Source organism: Pseudophryne corroboree, chromosome 1, assembly GCF_028390025.1.
Source record: "Pseudophryne corroboree isolate aPseCor3 chromosome 1, aPseCor3.hap2, whole genome shotgun sequence".
Taxonomy (NCBI): Eukaryota; Metazoa; Chordata; class Amphibia; order Anura; family Myobatrachidae; genus Pseudophryne; species Pseudophryne corroboree.
In genome coordinates this window covers 300,942,587-300,955,112 of record NC_086444.1, presented here as the reverse complement: position 1 = coordinate 300,955,112, position 12,526 = coordinate 300,942,587, and positions in this window count along the sequence as shown.

Sequence of the window (12,526 nt, the reverse complement as noted above, 5' to 3'; positions counted from 1 at the left end):
CAACCCCAGCAGACCTGTGTCTGCCGGAAAGAGAGATCCAAGGTAGGCTTTAAATCTAGGATCGAGCACGGTGGCCAAAATGTAGTGCTCTGATTTCAACAGATTGACCACCCGTGAATCCTTGTTAAGCGAATTAAGGGCTGCATCCACAAGTCCCACATGCCTAGCGGAATCGCTCCCTTTTAGCTCCTTCTTCAATGCCTCCAGCTTCTTCTGCAAAAGCCTGATGAGGGGAATGACCTGACTCAGGCTGGCAGTGTCTGAACTGACTTCACGTGTGGCAAGTTCAAAGGGCATCAGAACCTTGCACAACGTTGAAATCATTCTCCACTGCACTTGAGACAGGTGCATTCCACCTACTATATCGTGCTCAATTGTATAGGCTTGAATGGCCTTTTGCTGCTCCTCCAACCTCTGAAGCATATAGAGGGTTGAATTCCACCTCGTTACCACTTCTTGCTTCAGATGATGGCAGGGCAGGTTCAGTAGTTTTTGGTGGTGCTCCAGTCTTCTGTACGTGGTGCCTGTACGCCGAAAGTGTCCCGCAATTTTTCTGGCCACCGACAGCATCTCTTGCACGCCCCTGTCGTTTTTTAAAAAATTCTGCACCACCAAATTCAAGGTATGTGCAAAACATGGGACGTGCTGGAATTTGCCCATATTTAATGCACACACAATATTGCTGGCGTTGTCCGATGCCACAAATCCACAGGAGAGTCCAATTGGGGTAAGCCATTCCGCGATGATCTTCCTCAGTTGCCGTAAGAGGTTTTCAGCTGTGTGCGTATTCTGGAAAGCGGTGATACAAAGCGTAGCCTGCCTAGGAAAGAGTTGGCGTTTGCGAGATGCTGCTACTGGTGCCGCCGCTGCTGTTCTTGCGGCGGGAGTCCATACATCTACCCAGTGGGCTGTCACAGTCATATAGTCCTGACCCTGCCCTGCTCCACTTGTCCACATGTCCGTGGTTAAGTGGACATTGGGTACAACTGCATTTTTTAGGACACTGGTGAGTCTTTTTCTGACGTCCGTGTACATTCTCGGTATCGCCTGCCTAGAGAAGTGGAACCTAGATGGTATTTGGTAACGGGGGCACACTGCCTCAATAAATTGTCTAGTTCCCTGTGAACTAACGGCGGATACCGGACGCACGTCTAACACCAACATAGTTGTCAAGGACTCAGTTATCCGCTTTGCAGTAGGATGACTGCTGTGATATTTCATCTTCCTCGCAAAGGACTGTTGAACAGTCAATTGCTTACTGGAAGTAGTACAAGTGGGCTTACGACTTCCCCTCTGGGATGACCATCGACTCCCAGCGGCAACAACAGCAGCGCCAGCAGCAGTAGGCGTTACACGCAAGGATGCATCGGAGGAATCCCAGGCAGGAGAGGACTCGTCAGAATTGCCAGTGACATGGCCTGCAGGACTATTGGCATTCCTGGGGAAGGAGGAAATTGACACTGAGGGAGTTGGTGGGGTGGTTTGCGTGAGCTTGGTTACAAGAGGAAGGGATTTACTGGTCAGTGGACTGCTTCCGCTGTCACCCAAAGTTTTTGAACTTGTCACTGACTTATTATGAATGCGCTGCAGGTGACGTATAAGGGAGGATGTTCCGAGGTGGTTAACGTCCTTACCCCTACTTATTACAGCTTGACAAAGGGAACACACGGCTTGACACCTGTTGTCCGCATTTCTGGTGAAATACCTCCACACCGAAGAGCTGATTTTTTTGGTATTTTCACCTGGCATGTCAACGGCCATATTCCTCCCACGGACAACAGGTGTCTCCCCGGGTGCCTGACTTAAACAAACCACCTCACCATCAGAATCCTCCTGGTCAATTTCCTCCCCAGCGCCAGCAACACCCATATCCTCCTCATCCTGGTGTACTTCAACACTGACATCTTCAATCTGACTATCAGGAACTGGACTGCGGGTGCTCCTTCCAGCACTTGCAGGGGGCGTGCAAATGGTGGAAGGCGCATGCTCTTCACGTCCAGTGTTGGGAAGGTCAGGCATCGCAACCGACACAATTGGACTCTCCTTGTGGATTTGGGATTTCGAAGAATGCACAGTTCTTTGCTGTGCTGCTTTTGCCAGCTTGAGTCTTTTCATTTTTCTAGCGAGAGGCTGAGTGCTTCCATCCTCATGTGAAGCTGAACCACTAGCCATGAACATAGGCCAGGGCCTCAGCCGTTCCTTGCCACTCCGTGTGGTAAATGGCATATTGGCAAGTTTACGCTTCTCCTCCGACAATTTTATTTTAGGTTTTGGAGTCCTTTTTTTACTGATATTTGGTGTTTTGGATTTGACATGCTCTGTACTATGACATTGGGCATCGGCCTTGGCAGACGACGTTGCTGGCATTTCATCGTCTCGGCCATGACTAGTGGCAGCAGCTTCAGCACGAGGTGGAAGTGGATCTTGATCTTTCCCTAATTTTGGAACCTCAACATTTTTGTTCTCCATATTTTAATAGGCACAACTAAAAGGCACCTCAGGTAAACAATGGAGATGGATGGATTGGATACTAGTATACAATTATGGACGGGCTGCCGAGTGCCGACACAGAGGTAGCCACAGCCGTGAACTACCGCACTGTACTGTGTCTGCTGCTAATATATAGACTGGTTGATAAAGAGATAGTATACTCGTAACTAGTATGTATGTATAAAGAAAGAAAAAAAAACCACGGTTAGGTGGTATATACAATTATGGACGGGCTGCCGAGTGCCGACACAGAGGTAGCCACAGCCGTGAACTACCGCACTGTACTGTGTCTGCTGCTAATATATAGACTGGTTGATAAAGAGATAGTATACTCGTAACTAGTATGTATGTATAAAGAAAGAAAAAAAAACCACGGTTAGGTGGTATATACAATTATGGACGGGCTGCCGAGTGCCGACACAGAGGTAGCCACAGCCGTGAACTACCGCACTGTACTGTGTCTGCTGCTAATATATAGACTGGTTGATAAAGAGATAGTATACTCGTAACTAGTATGTATGTATAAAGAAAGAAAAAAAAAACACGGTTAGGTGGTATATACAATTATGGACGGGCTGCCGAGTGCCGACACAGAGGTAGCCACAGCCGTGAACTACCGCACTGTACTGTGTCTGCTGCTAATATAGACTGGTTGATAAAGAGATAGTATACTCGTAACTAGTATGTATGTATAAAGAAAGAAAAAAAAACCACGGTTAGGTGGTATATACAATTATGGACGGGCTGCCGAGTGCCGACACAGAGGTAGCCACAGCCGTGAACTACCGCACTGTACTGTGTCTGCTGCTAATATATAGACTGGTTGATAAAGAGATAGTATACTCGTAACTAGTATGTATGTATAAAGAAAGAAAAAAAAACCACGGTTAGGTGGTATATACAATTATGGACGGGCTGCCGAGTGCCGACACAGAGGTAGCCACAGCCGTGAACTACCGCACTGTACTGTGTCTGCTGCTAATATATAGACTGGTTGATAAAGAGATAGTATACTCGTAACTAGTATGTATGTATAAAGAAAGAAAAAAAAACCACGGTTAGGTGGTATATACAATTATGGACGGGCTGCCGAGTGCCGACACAGAGGTAGCCACAGCCGTGAACTACCGCACTGTACTGTGTCTGCTGCTAATATATAGACTGGTTGATAAAGAGATAGTATACTCGTAACTAGTATGTATGTATAAAGAAAGAAAAAAAAACCACGGTTAGGTGGTATATACAATTATGGACGGGCTGCCGAGTGCCGACACAGAGGTAGCCACAGCCGTGAACTACCGCACTGTACTGTGTCTGCTGCTAATATAGACTGGTTGATAAAGAGATAGTATACTCGTAACTAGTATGTATGTATAAAGAAAGAAAAAAAAACCACGGTTAGGTGGTATATACAATTATGGACGGGCTGCCGAGTGCCGACACAGAGGTAGCCACAGCCGTGAACTACCGCACTGTACTGTGTCTGCTGCTAATATATAGACTGGTTGATAAAGAGATAGTATACTCGTAACTAGTATGTATGTATAAAGAAAGAAAAAAAAACCACGGTTAGGTGGTATATACAATTATGGACGGGCTGCCGAGTGCCGACACAGAGGTAGCCACAGCCGTGAACTACCGCACTGTACTGTGTCTGCTGCTAATATATAGACTGGTTGATAAAGAGATAGTATACTCGTAACTAGTATGTATGTATAAAGAAAGAAAAAAAAACCACGGTTAGGTGGTATATACAATTATGGACGGGCTGCCGAGTGCCGACACAGAGGTAGCCACAGCCGTGAACTACCGCACTGTACTGTGTCTGCTGCTAATATATAGACTGGTTGATAAAGAGATAGTATACTCGTAACTAGTATGTATGTATAAAGAAAGAAAAAAAAACCACGGTTAGGTGGTATATACAATTATGGACGGGCTGCCGAGTGCCGACACAGAGGTAGCCACAGCCGTGAACTACCGCACTGTACTGTGTCTGCTGCTAATATATAGACTGGTTGATAAAGAGATAGTATACTCGTAACTAGTATGTATGTATAAAGAAAGAAAAAAAAACCACGGTTAGGTGGTATATACAATTATGGACGGGCTGCCGAGTGCCGACACAGAGGTAGCCACAGCCGTGAACTACCGCACTGTACTGTGTCTGCTGCTAATATAGACTGGTTGATAAAGAGATAGTATACTCGTAACTAGTATGTATGTATAAAGAAAGAAAAAAAAACCACGGTTAGGTGGTATATACAATTATGGACGGGCTGCCGAGTGCCGACACAGAGGTAGCCACAGCCGTGAACTACCGCACTGTACTGTGTCTGCTGCTAATATATAGACTGGTTGATAAAGAGATAGTATACTCGTAACTAGTATGTATGTATAAAGAAAGAAAAAAAAACCACGGTTAGGTGGTATATACAATTATGGACGGGCTGCCGAGTGCCGACACAGAGGTAGCCACAGCCGTGAACTACCGCACTGTACTGTGTCTGCTGCTAATATAGACTGGTTGATAAAGAGATAGTATACTCGTAACTAGTATGTATGTATAAAGAAAGAAAAAAAAACCACGGTTAGGTGGTATATACAATTATGGACGGGCTGCCGAGTGCCGACACAGAGGTAGCCACAGCCGTGAACTACCGCACTGTACTGTGTCTGCTGCTAATATAGACTGGTTGATAAAGAGATAGTATACTACTAATATTATATATACTGGTGGTCAGGTCACTGGTCACTAGTCACACTGGCAGTGGCACTCCTGCAGCAAAAGTGTGCACTGTTTAATTTTTATATAATATTATGTACTCCTGGCTCCTGCTATAACCTATAACTGGCACTGCAGTAGTGCTCCCCAGTCTCCCCCACAATTATAAGCTGTGTGAGCTGAGCAGTCAGACAGATATATAATATATATAGATGATGCAGCACACTGGCCTGAGCCTGAGCAGTGCACACAGATATGGTATGTGACTGACTGAGTCACTGTGTGTATCGCTTTTTTCAGGCAGAGAACGGATATATTAAATAAACTGCACTGTGTGTCTGGTGGTCACTCACTATATAATATATTATGTACTCCTGGCTCCTGCTATAACCTATAACTGGCACTGCAGTAGTGCTCCCCAGTCTCCCCCACAATTATAAGCTGTGTGAGCTGAGCAGTCAGACAGATATATATAATATTATATATAGATAATAGATGATGCAGCACACTGGCCTGAGCCTGAGCAGTGCACACAGATATGGTATGTGACTGAGTCACTGTGTGCTGTGTATCGCTTTTTTCAGGCAGAGAACGGATTATAAATAAAACTGGTGGTCACTATCAGCAAAACTCTGCACTGTACTGAGTACTCCTAATGCTCCCCAAAATTAGTAAATCAAGTGTCTCTCTAATCTATTCTAAACGGAGAGGACGCCAGCCACGTCCTCTCCCTATCAATCTCAATGCACGTGTGAAAATGGCGGCGACGCGCGGCTCCTTATATAGAATCCGAGTCTCGCGATAGAATCCGAGCCTCGCGAGAATCCAACAGCGTCATGATGACGTTCGGGCGCGCTCGGGTTAACCGAGCAAGGCGGGAAGATCCGAGTCGCTCGGACCCGTGAAAAAAAACATGAAGTTCTGGCGGGTTCGGATTCAGAGAAACCGAACCCGCTCATCTCTAATATATATATATATATATATATATAGGATATGTGTGTATATGTGTATTACATTATGTATATTCATATTACGATTTCTAATGAATGCTGAAGTAAAAGTATTCCTTCTCATGTGCTGGTCGCTCTGTTGATAAAGCTCTAGGTCGGCCGTGACGAGTTGGTCTCAGATCCTCACAAGGAGTCCAAATTATTATTCTTTTCCCGCCGCGGATAGAATACTGTGAAAGTCAACTCCTGGTCGATACGGGGCCCTGTCACAAAGGATTGTATACAGGAAGCTAAGTGATATTTTATTTATATGCTTTGGAGTTATTTGCATTACATGCACATGGGGGAGAGTTTGTATTCGGAAAGCCATCCGATAAAATTACCCTAAAGAGAATAGGGGATGTTTCTTATGTTGATTCTTCTCTACAACCCATGCGACTACAGGAGGTGTGGCTGGGGGAATGCTGAGGCTGACTCCGAGAGATACTGGAGTTTTTCCCTGGGACGGTGTACCGCTGTTTGGGGAGGCCCCAGTTCAGTTATTCTCGGCGGATACCACTGGTAAGTCTAACTTCGTGCGTTAGATTCCCTCACAATGGTTGGTGACTCATTCTGTTGTGGGATGCAGTCATTTTAACTGGTTCGATACCGTTCTTTTTTCCCTTTCGGTGCAGATTGTGGAAGGTGAAAAGGTAAGAGTTCTGCAGCCTTGTTAGGTTCACAGAAGCGGATGTCGTTTTCTGTTTCTACCACATCCACCGCATGTCGCTGGGTCTATCTGGCTGGAGCCCACACTGGTGGGAACTCGTCTACTACTCTTCAGTCAGTCCGGAAATGGACTTGGACCTGTGAGTTAATTATAGAATCCAAAGGGGGACATACTGGCGTTTACAGATGGTTTCCCTCACTGATTTTTCAAATAGATCTTGCTGTTTCCCCTCTGGAAGGGGAGGTAGTACGCAACGCCATACCAGAGTTGCGTCAGGTTCAGGGCATTGTCCTGCTGTCCCTGTTAAAAAAAAAAAAGAACTACAGGCTGGAATCTCTCAGGCCAGGGAGTTCCAGCACGTAAAAGTAGAAAGGGGTTTAAATGCGTTTTTCTCCGCATTCAGCTTACCTGTGTTGATATCCAGGATTGTCTTTGCCATTTCACTGGAGTGATGGCAGCAGGATGGTATTCTTTCAATAGTGAGAGCTGTTGTTATTCTGTACTGGGACACTCTCCTGATTAAGGCGAGGTCAAGACACAAGTGCAAATTGTTGTTTCTCTCTGACTGTTCTTCAACACAGGGGAAGGCTGTTGTTCCCATCGACGCAGACTTCGGAGGTGGGTATCAGAGTAGATACTGAACGGTTGAGGTTCTGTGTGTTCCTATGGAAAGAGGTCTGACGATCCGGAGTCGGATCAGATTTGCTGTGACAATCCATCAATATGTTCCGTTGAGGAAGAAGATGGGTGCGGCCTAAGAGGCCTTTTCGGTGAGCAGGTAAAATGCCAGAGTGGTTTTCACGGGGCCAGTTGGAAATGTGGTCCGGGTCTCACCTGCACATGCGCCGGAATATAATCCTAATGGCCAGGATATCGCTCCTGTGGTGTCTGCTCAGTTCTCACCTCCTAGAGGGACGAAGGTTCGGAATCCAGGATGAGATCCCAGTGTCCATGCATGCAGATCTCCGAGACGGGGGAGCAGTCCTTGCAAGGGAAGTATTTCCAGAGGAAAAGGTCAAGCTGGAAAGCTTGTCTGAAATAAGCTTTCTTGAATTAAGAGCTATTTTCAATGAACATATGCTTCGTGATCTGCCCGTGTTAATTCTGTTGGCCGACTTGACAGCAGTGGTGTAAGTAGGCCGCTAGGGCGGAACAAGGAACAAAGTGGCATTGGCAGATGCGAAAAAGTTTTCTGCTGGGTGGAAAGACTGGAAAAGCTATATTAGCAGTCTTCGTTCCGGATGTGAACGACGGAGAAATAGATTCCTCTGCAGACGTGATCTCCATTCGGGAGAAATACAGTCGTCATCGAGAAGTTTTCACTGAAGCGACAAGTCTTGGAGGAGTGCCTCAATTGGACATGTTGGCGTCTTGCCTCAACGAGAGATCTCAGGGATATTGTTCCAGGTCGGGGGACACTCAAGCTATTGCGGTGGACGTCCTCGGGACACCTTGGGTGTTTTCAGTCGGAGTACTGCACATCCAACCTCCATTTGTGCCCCCATTGGCACCGTGGGACCTTGACGTGGTGCTGCGTTTTCTTGTGTCACAATGATTGGAATCTTTATGAAATATTGTGTTAAAGATTTCTCTCTTGTAGAGTGGTAATGCTTTTGGCTTTGGCGTCCGCAAGGCAGATGTCGGAAGAAGCGGCTGGGTCTCACAAGAGCCCCTGTTTGATCTTCCAGGTGGATAGAGCGGAATTGAAAACTCGGATAATAGTTCTGCCAAAAAAGTGGTTTCGGTGTTTCGCAGAAACCAGCCTATTGATGCCTGTGGTTTCTTAAGCATTGGCTGACTCAAGGTCTCTCGATGTAGTCAGGGCTTTGAATATTTATGTCGCCAATTTTGGCTCGGATTAGGGAAACAGAGGCTCTGTTTGTCCGGTATGCTCCCAGCGTGATTGGGGCGCCTGCGTCTCTGCAGTCTGTTACACGCTAGATCTGTGATTCGATTCGGCGTGCTCGTTCTACGGCTGGGTTGCCGTTACCGAAGTCGGTGGTGACACATTCTACTAGGAAGATGGGCTCTTCTTGGGCGTATGCCCGAGGAGTCTCGGTGGTTCAACTTTGCCGAGCGGATACTTAGTCGGGTTCAAACACTTTTGCTAAGCTCTACAAGTTTGATACCCTGGCTGATGGGGACCTCATGTTTGCTCAATCAGTGCTGCAGAGTCGTCCGCACTCTCCCGCCCGGTCTGGAGCTTTGGTATAAACCCCATGGTCCTTACGGAGTCCCCAGCATCCTCTAGGATTTATGAGAAAATAGGATTTTAATACCTACCGGTAAATCCTTTTATCTTAGTCCGTAGAGGATGCTGGGCGCCCGTCCCAGTGTGGACTGTATCTGCAGTTTGGTTATAGTTAAGTTCATGTTGCGTTGAGTTCAGTAATTTTGTGACTGTTGTTGGTCATGCCGTTACATGCGCTGTTGTTGAATACCTTGTTGGTTATGGTTACACTCTTGTGGTGTTTCTTTTCTCTCAGGCTGTTGCTGACGTTGTGCATGCCATGACATGCAGTGTCTTGTTATTGGTTGTGTTGACGGGTCTGGGACTGAGGGTCGACAGCACAAAGGTCGACACACCTTAGGTCGCCGCCAATTGGTCGACACACCTTAGGTCGACGTGGACAAAAGGTCGACGTGGACAAAAGGTCGACAGGAACAAGGTCGACATGGAAAAAGGTCGACATGAGTTTTTTTTATGTTTTTTTGGTGTCGTTTTCTTCGTAGAGTGACCGGGAACCCCAATTAGTGCACCGCATCCCCTCGCATGGCTCGCTTCGCTCGCCATGCTTCGGGCATGGTGCCTTCGCTTCGCTCGGCACACTTTACCGTTCCAATCGTAGTCCACGTGGATCGTTCAGTATGAAAAGGTTCAAAAAAAGAAAAAAATTGTGAAACTCATGTCGACCTTTTTCCATGTCGACCTTGTTCCTGTCGACCTTTGTCCATGTCGACCTTTTGTCCATGTCGACTAAGGTGTCTCGACCAATTGGCGTCGACCTAAGGTGTGTCGACCTTTGTGCTGTCGACCTGGAGTCCGGATACCGTGTTGACACACTGGTTGTGTTACATATTCTCTCAGCATGTATCTGTATATTGTTCATACCGTTGGCTGGTATTCTATTGAATGTCACGTTCTGCGGTATGTTCATGGTGTGAGCTGGTATGACACTCACCGTGTTTAAACAATAAATTCTTTCCTCGAAATGTCCGTTTCCCTGGGCACAGTTTTATAACTGAGGTCTGGAGGAGGGGCATAGAGGGAGGAGCCAGTTCACACCCATTCAAAGTCTTATAGTGTGCCCATGTCTCCTGCGGATCCCGTCTATACCCCATGGTCCTTACGGAGTCCCCAGCATCCTCTACGGACTAAGAGAAAAGGATTTACCGGTAGGTATTAAAATTAGTGATGAGCGGATTCGGTTTTACTCGGTTTTACTCGGTTTTACTCGGTTCTCAAAACGGCATCTTATTGGCTCACGGATGTCACGTGTTTTGGATAGCCAATAAGATGTCGTTTTGAGAACCGAGTAAAACCGAGTAAAACCGAACCTCGCTCATCACTAATTAAAATACTATTTTTTTCTCTGTAAATATATTTGTAATGGGGCTATTATAATGAAATTTCACCAAATGTCAGCAACAACCCATGCAATCCACACATGTAAAGAAATCAAACCAGAGATGTCTATAAATTAAGTTATTTGTAATAATGTGAAATGACACAGGGAAGAAGTATTGAACACGCTTACTGAAATGTATTTAATACTTCATACAAGGGGGGTTAATTCAGACCTGATCGCGGCTGTGTTTTCGCACATTGTGCGATCAGATCTGAACTGCGCATGTGTATGCACCGCAATGCGCAGGCTCAACGGGGATTGCCGGTCAGCGACGAAATGATGCGATAAATTCGATCGCACAGTTGTTCGCAAGGTGATTGACAGGAAGAGGTGTTTGTGGGTGGCAACTGACCATTTCCAGGGAGTCTCCGGACAAACGCAGGCGTGTCAAAGCATTTGAAGGGAGGATGTCTGACGTCAGCTCCGGTCCGATCATCAAGAAGCAATCGCAGCGGCTGAGTAAGTCCTAGGCTGAGCAGAGACTGCAGAAAATCAGTTTGTGCAGCTCTGCTACACATTCAAACGCACACTTGCACAGCTAAAATACACTCCCCCTGTAGGCGGCGACTATCTGATTGCAGGGCAGCAAAAAACACAGCATAGCGATCAGTTCTGAATTACCCACAAAAGCCTTTGTTGGTAATGACAGCTTCAAGACGCCTCCTGTATGGAGAAACTAGTTGCATGCATTTCTCAGGTGTGATTTTGGCCTATTCTTTCACACAGTCTTCAAATCTTGTAGGTTCCAAGGGCCTCTTCTATGAACTCTGTACTTTACTTCTTTCCATAGATTTTCAGTTGGATTCAAGTCAGGTGATTGTTAGTGATGAGCGGGTTCGGTTCCTCGGAATCCGAACCCCCCCGAACTTCAGCCTTTTTACACGGATCCGAGGCAGACTCGGATCTTCCCGCCTTGCTCGGCTAACCCGAGCGCGCCCGAACGTCATCATCCCGCTGTCGGATTCTCGCGAGGCTCGTATTCTATCACGAGACTCGGATTCTATATAAGGAGCCGCGCGTCGCCGCCATTTTCACACGTGCATTGAGATTCATAGGGAGAGGACGTGGCTGGCGTCCTCTCCATTTAGATTAGAAGAGAGAGAGTGAGAGTGAGACACTTGATTTACTGGAGCTTAGGAGTACTCAGAGAGTGCAGAGTTTACTAGTGACTGACCAGTGACCACCAGTGCAGTTTTTTTATTATATTATTATTTAATATAATCCGTTCTCTGCCTGAAAAAAAACGATACACAGTGACACAGTAACAGTATACCATATCTGTGCTCAGCCTCAGTGTGCTGCATCATCTATGTATATCTGACTGTGCTGAGTGCTCAGTGCTCACACAGCTTAATTGTGGGGGAGACTGGGGAGCAGTAGCAGGAGTACATATTATTTAACAGTGCACACTTTTGCTGCCAGAGTGCCACTGCCAGTGTGACTGACCAGTGACCACTGTCTGACCACCAGTATATTGTGATTGTCTGCCTGAAAAAGTTAAACACTCGTCGTGTGGTGTTTTTATTCTATAAACGCATTCTGCTGACAGTGTCCAGCAGGTCCGTCATTAATTATATAATATATACCTGTCCGGCTGCAGTAGTGATATATATATATTTTTTATATCATTATCATCCAGTCTATATTAGCAGCAGACGCAGTACGGTAGTCCACGGCTGTAGCTACCTCTGTGTCGGCAGTCGCTCGTCCATCCATAATTGTATACCACCTACCTGTGATGTTTTTTTTTTTTTCTATCTTCTTGATACTACTAGTAGCTTACTTTAGGAGTCTGCAGTGCTGCTGACAGTGTCCAGCAGGTCCGTCATTATATAATATATACCTGTCCGGCTGCAGTAGTGATATATATATATTTTTTATATCATTATCATCCAGTCTATATTAGCAGCAGACGCAGTACGGTAGTCCACGGCTGTAGCTACCTCTGTGTCGGCAGTCGCTCGTCCATCCATAATTGTATACCACCTACCTGTGGTGTTTTTTTTCTATCTTCTTGATACTA